The following is a 6,836-nucleotide window of genomic DNA, read 5'->3' as shown; positions in this document are numbered from 1 at the left end:
AGAGTATAGAGTGTGTATTTATATATATACACATACACTGTATATATATATATGTGAATGTGCTGGGGAGGCGGTGGTGGTTTCAGGGGGTGACACACAGGGCCAGCTGAGCTGTTTATCCGCAGGGGCAGTGCCGTGCTGCAGGCTCAGGAGGGGTCACCGGCCCGATTCCCCGGAGCTGCTGTTATTGCCCCAAACCCTCGCTGTTATTGCCCCAAACCCTTGCTGGTATTGCCCCAAACCCTCGCTGTTATCGCCCCACAGCCGCGCTCCGGCCCCGCAGGCCTCGGGGTGGCGCAGGCGCCGCTCGGGGCGGGGCGGGCCGGGCCCGCTGCGTCACCGCCGGCCCACCCGGCCCCGCGCTCTGCGCATGCTCGCCCGCCGAGTTCGGCCAGGAGGGGCGTTCCCTTCCCAACGACCCTGCCCCCACTGGGCTCTGATTGGTTGTCGCTTCCCTCCCTCCCTTTCTGATTGAGCGCTTCCATGTCACTCAAGGCGTCCACGTTTCGCTACGCCCCGCCCACCAACTGCGCGCTGATTGGCGGGCTATCCTGCACGGGCGGTGCAATTGGCTGTGCACGCCGTCACTCCGGGGCGGGTCGGCGGGCAGGAATGTAGGCCCGGCCGCTCCCCGGACCAACAAAGTAATCCGGCGATGCCTCGAGTGCGGAGCGCGGCCGTGTCCGTCCTACCGCTCGCCGCGGGAGCACCGCGCCCCTCCCCGCCATCCCCGGTCCGTTCCGCCCCTGCCCGGCGCCGTTGAGCGCCCTTGGCCCTGCCGGAGCTGCGCGGAGAAACGTGCGGAAGGACACCGAAGAAGAGTGTGACGAGCTGTAGTTCCGGCCGCGGTCGGGCCTTGTTTCCCAAAAATAGCGCGGCGCGGTATCCGTGCGCCGGTGTCAGTGTCTCCTGAGGAGCCGCGGCGGGAGCGGAGCGAGCGGGGAGCGGCGGTGAGCGAGGGGTCCCGGGGTCCCGGCTCCACGCGGCCAGCGGGGTGCGTTCCCTCAGCCCGAGGCTCGGCTGGGGCCGGGGACAGCGGCCGAGGGGCCGGCGGGAAGGGAAGGGGGAAAAGAAGGAGGGTCCCCCCCCCGGCGGCCCCATCCCGCTCTGAGGGAGCGGAGCGGGGGGAGCCGGCGGGGTCCCGGGGTGGGCGAGTTCCCGGGGCCTCCCCAGAACTTCCTGCGGGAGGGGATGGACATTTATGGGCCAGGCCGGCAGAGCTGCCCGGGGACCGGGCGGGAGGGAGCCAAGGAGGGTGGGGTACGCGGCCCTGGAGCGCCCGGGGTGCGGGGAAGGGACCCTTTGTGCTGGGTGTCGCTGGGGAAGGCGACATCGCAGCGAGCGGGGAAGCGACAGGAAAAGGCTCCCCGGGAGCCCGTCCGTGGAATGCGGGAGCGGCCGGGGGTCGGCCGGGGGAGCTGGGAAGGGTTCAGGAGTTGAGTGTGCGCCGCAGGAAGGTGTGCTGGGAATGGCAGGGGGACAGGCGCTCCTGGGCTGTGAACCGGAGGCTCTTCTGTCCAGAGGGAGAAGGCTGAAGGTACAGCGGGGTTGTGCTGCCAGCAGGATTTTGTGTTCGGCGGCAGAAGTCGTGAGGAAAAAGGACTGGACCGCTGCTGACTGGAAAGACTAATTTTTTTAAGTTTATGGAGCTGTCTTTTACAATAAATTTTTACCTGCTTTTGAGATGCTAAACGGTGAGGAGAGTGGAATTGCTCAGAAAACCTGACCATAGTGTCTTGTTTGACAGGTGATTAATTTCAGAGTTGAAAATTTGGAGTTGTGTAGGGGAAAAAAGAGATCATTTAAGAAGAGGGTTTTTAAAAATTCTTTAGTGTAAAGCCATTGTGTCCCATAGCCAACGACTAAAATTGTTATGAGCGGTGGGGGAAAGGGGTTTTGGGAAGTACAAAGGAGGAAGGAAAAGGAATAATTTGTTAACAGTAGTAAGGAAAATAAAGTGGTTTGGTATGGAATTGATAATGTAAATATATTTATTTTAAACCGTTTTCACAGTCTGGGAAATTTTTATCTAGCATGAAGAGGGCTATGAGCTTTCAACCTTTATTATGTGAACTGTCTCCATACAATTGTTCCTTATGCAATTTTTTTTTTTTTTTAAGAAGTAGCCAGCTATATTTTGTTAGATAATTCTGGTGTCTTTTTATTGGTATCTGGTATTTAAATACCTGTGCAAAAGATGTCAGGGCAACATTCCTGTCATCTATTCTGTCTGTATTTAAATTTATTTAAAATGCCTTTTACGTGTGAGAATGTAATATTTAGGTTTTTTCCCTCATATCTCACAGGTGATTTGCATTTGGGGGAGAAGTGTGAAGTTCCTCATTTAAACTATTTTTTTCCACTGAGGTGTTAGAATATGTGCAAAATGACATGTTATTCAATTACATAATTTAAAAGGATTATAATAAATTATAATAAAGGATATAATGTCAGTGCTTTTGTTCACTAAAGGGTATCATTATTAAATGATATTTTAAAATTCTATACTTGTTAAGCCAGCAAATCAAAAATAAGAGAATGGAACAAATTGTCAAGATATTAAGGGATTATGATGGTGCTGTGCAGCTGGAGATGAGCCTTTTTTGACTGAGGACATTCAGTTTGGAATTTCATAAGGAAAATAGCCCAGTGCCCTGGTCAGTTATTTTTCTCCTCCGTAATTCTTTCCCCCATCTGCACTTGGTGTGGCCCACGTGTAGTGGCAGAGGGGGATCCTCGGTAAATGGGAAGAGTCCCTCAGCGTCAGGGACAGGCTCTACCTCAGGACAGCTCTGGTGTGCATGGAACTCCTTCTCTCTGCCCCTGGAGCTGATCTGAGCCACTGTGAACATTGCAGCTTTTCTGGGGTTTATTTGTCAGCAGACATTTGCAGATGTTGGTGGAAATACATCAGCTTCTTTGCTGTTGGCTCGTCCTGCTCTGTTTTCTCAGTGTGTGTTTAAACCGATGTGGTCACTGCTCACCTCTGAGTGAGTGGTGCCATGGAATGCTGTGCATATGTGCAGATCCCTGCATTTAGAGCCCTATAATATGAGTTTCTTTCTCTGTGAAACCACAGATGGAGAAGAAAGCGAACATTGAGTTTTATGAACTTAGAGAAATTGAGTCATGTTGGACTAGCACAATGAGGAGGACATGGCTGCATTCAAACTTGAAATAATTCTGGAGAACAAAACAGCTCATTATGGCAGAAGACTCATCTTATTTAGAAACCTTTGAGCTGAAGTGTGTGTGGTTCACCTTAAACTGGTTAATGCGGGCAGCAGAGATTTTATGGGTTTATTTTAGAATGTTGGCCACGTTTCTCAGATAACTTGTTGATGTCATTCTGTATATTCTGGGCCCAAGTGCTGCTTCAGAGAGCCTGGAGGCACCACTCTGCTCTGTGAACAATGCCGTGCTACCTTGCCTGCTCTCAGCCATGCCCTCCTAGCAAAACACAGCTGATTAATTCTCCAGAGTACTGAAAGAAGTGTAGTCTAATGCTGTGTAATGAGCCAATCTGTATTAGTTTGGCAACTTTTTTTCCTAAATAAGGAATATCTCGGATTAGTTATAACTGTGGTTTGTTATGCCTAGCTTGAGAGAGGTCTGTGGGGTTTAGTTGAATTTTTAAAAGTATGTGTTTTCTAAAAATTACCATTAGCACATTTTACTCGCCTCACCAAATTCTTAATTTTTTTATTTTTAAAGGATTAAATATTCTGTGTAAACCTTGGGCTTTAGGCCTCCTCAGTCCTGACAGCAGCCTGGTAATGTGTGCAAAGCACTGGGATCTCTTTTCCTTCTCATTGCAATGAATCTTCCTTTGATTTAATTGGAACATCATGTGGCAATGTATGTGCTTCTTAATGCACAAATCGCTTTACATTTTCACATTTATCGTGTTGGAAAGACATTATTTCACATGTGTAATAACGTGTTCTTCAATGGCTCAAATGGAACAAAAGTCAGAGTCTCTGTCTGTGGTAATATGGGTGAATTTGGTGCTTTGTGTTCAGGTTTGATTCCTTCAGCTGTGGTGAAGTAGCCAGGGGAGATAAACACAGCATTCCCTTTTCCTTGTGTGCCGTGCTGTGCACTGCAGGGTGAGCAGTGATCACCCCAATGGATTTGTCACTGTTACTGAGGTGCCCCCGATGAGGGGAGAGTTCAACTCTTGCTCCTGCCACTGACGTGAATCAAGACTTTGAAGGTGTGTAATGGTATGAGGTTTTAATTTAGGTGTCTTAAATTCATACTCAGAATCCCCTTGGTTTAAGGTGCACTCAGATGTGAAATAACTAAAGGTAGCTGGTTTTTCCCTGGATGTTTGCAAGGTGGTTTGGGTATCTTAGGAGGTTTGGGAGATGACACAAGACATTCTTTCACTTCTCCCCCGAGTTAGCTTTGTTGACCTTCCAGTAAAGAACTTGAGGAATTTTTTTGGACAGCTGATCAAAATACATTTTAGGTCCTTGATGCAGTGTCCAGTGTAACAGAACACAACAGTATTACTGAGAGTTCAGCCCAGCCTGTGTAATGTGACAGTTCCCCTCCCCCCTGCATGTGTTCTGAGGTACAGCACCAGCTAATAAATAATGAGCTCCTAGTCTGCAATAAGAGATTTTGCTTCCTTTATTTGAAAGTAAGCATCTGATCTAGATTTCTACCTCTGACCACTCCCCTCATCTGGTGCTTTCTTATTTTAACACTTGATCTTTCAAGTTACTGCTTAGGGACTTAAAAAGAAGAAATTTTTTTCCTCCATATTAAGGCACTGATTTTTTTTTTTTTAAACAGTGTTGTTTTGGCTTCTGTTTAGTTGTTCTGCAGCAGTGTTTCTAGATTTCTTTATATTTAATATATAACTTTCTTCAGAAACATAAACCCCTGTACTGTGTACTCTCATTTCCATTTGACACTAAAGAGGAATTAATATCTTGCAAGACTCCTCTGTTCCTGAGATTTCACCCCTGCCTGTCCAAGATAATCACCTAGTTAGAATATTTTAAATTATATATAGTATATATATATTTTTTTTTCTTTTCTCATTTTATTCTTATTGTGAGTCTACAGTGAAGAATTAGGAAGGAATTTTATTAGAATAAGGCAGGCTAAATTTTGTGACTAGTCTTTTTCCAAATTGTAGTGCAGGGGAATACAGAACCTTTTCTATGGGAGCACTTTGCTTTTTGTTCTGTGTGTTGTAGCAGTACAAGCCTCTCTGATCAGAATCAAAATACATCCCTCTTAATAAGAGTGTGATTAATTGAATTATTTTTCAGGGAATTAACTACTTTATATTCAAAATGTTAGTGATGCTTAATTAGGTAGGTCTCCCAGTTATATTTGCCTCTGTCCCTGAGAGCTTTTGAATTCTGGCAAAGTCCTTGTGGGCCAACCTGAAAACTTGAAAATGTGTTCTGCATTGCTTTGTGATTTCACTAGCAGCTACTGAGAATTGTTGCATGCCTATTTGAAGTGTAGCAAGGTAAAAAGTCGGTGCTAGGAATTGGCAGCCAAGCAGAGTCGTGGAAAGGTGCTTGCTGTAGGTGTCTGTGTACCAGGCACTGATGACAAAGCATCTTTTCCTTTTTTTCTAATCAGGAGCAAATTGACTCAGAGAAAAATGTGTCATGGTCAGAGATCACCTAGGAGTGGGTGTGTAGAATGGATGGGTTTGTGCTCGTGATACTTTTATGATGATAATAGAGGTGAAGAAGGATTTTTTTCCCATTTATTTCAAATCTCTTTGAGTGTTTGTGTAACTCAGTTTCATTTGAAAACCAAATTGCTTCTGACACTGTAATTTAGGATTTCATGGACTGGACTGGTGTTATTTTTATTGTTTGAAGGCTCACCATAGCCCTGTGAGAATATGTAAAGCTGATGTGCCATCTGTACGTGCAGTGACACTTGCAGGCTGTGGTCAGGACCAGAGCTGAGGTTTTATACCAATATACACAGACCTGATCTTTTAGTTTTCTGTGATCACCTGGTGTTTGGAAGGTCAAGGGGGTTAAATTATTAAACTTTTAGCTATATAATTGTGTAAGCATGTCTGTAAATGAGCTGTGCTATTACACATTTCTTTCTTGAAGGTTGTGGCATACAGAATTGAGAAACAGAATTCAGAGGAGATTGTTTTAGTGTTCTTTATGATATGGAAGAATTAGAAACAGTTGTAAGAGAAGAGAGTAAGCAAGAGGCTTAACCTTCAGGGACTCAGATACACACACATGTCCTAAAGGTGAGGGGTCATAAAGGGCACAACAGACTTCTCTTGGCAATGTCCATTAGAGAAACTTTTGGAAGGTGTCAGGATAATGGGACTTTACACCCTGTATCACACCAAATCTGCAATAATTGAGTCCAAGAGCTGAGAAAAAAAGTTGTAATATTTTCCCCCCTCAGATATCAAAGAAAGTGACTGTTTTTAAGTGGTTATCTTTCTCCAGATGTTTTGAATTGTATTTAATAGACCATCATGTGGAAAACTTATATGGTATAGCTCAGATACATTGTATGAGGTTATCAGCGTGAGGGACATCTTGTTTTTGGTATCGTTCTTTCACAAGCAACTGCCTCTTCCTGATATGAGTGCATGCATCCTGTTTTAAAAGCTGTGAGCTGACAAGAATGACTGCTAATAATTTGGTGTATAGAGCAGTTTAAAAGTGTTGCTTCTTCCAGGGTGAGCTTTCAAAGCAACGAGTCTTCTGAGAGTGTTTGAGAAAAGGGGATGTTCCATCATCATTGTTCTTTTATTATCTTATCAGGCACTGAGGGTAATAAACTGAAATTTTCAGACTTTTTATTTTTCCTTGAAGCTG

General features: G+C 45.6%; 1 protein-coding gene across 8 annotated transcripts in view; it reads left to right on the top strand.

Moving 5' to 3' along the window:
- The first annotated feature begins 593 nt into the window (after positions 1 to 593).
- The window catches only part of MEF2A (myocyte enhancer factor 2A), an 81,990-nt gene continuing 75,747 nt past the window's right edge, over positions 594 to 6,836 (top strand). For 2 of the 8 annotated variants that reach the window (XM_071441239.1, XM_071441247.1), the window contains exon 1: positions 596 to 950. The gene's annotated coding sequence lies outside the window, so the exon portion shown is untranslated. Of the gene's footprint in view, positions 951 to 972; positions 995 to 6,836 lie in introns of those variants that run through there. The other 6 variants (XM_071441242.1, XM_071441246.1, XM_071441244.1 and 3 more) reach the window with 5 other exon arrangements.

The sequence above is a fragment of the Agelaius tricolor genome, unplaced genomic scaffold (assembly GCF_023055355.1).
Source record: "Agelaius tricolor isolate 1412-34295 unplaced genomic scaffold, bAgeTri1.0.p SCAF_16, whole genome shotgun sequence".
Lineage (NCBI taxonomy): Eukaryota > Metazoa > Chordata > Aves > Passeriformes > Icteridae > Agelaius > Agelaius tricolor.
The sequence above is the reverse complement of the archived record's forward strand: the minus strand, read 5'-3'. Positions and strand labels throughout refer to the sequence as shown.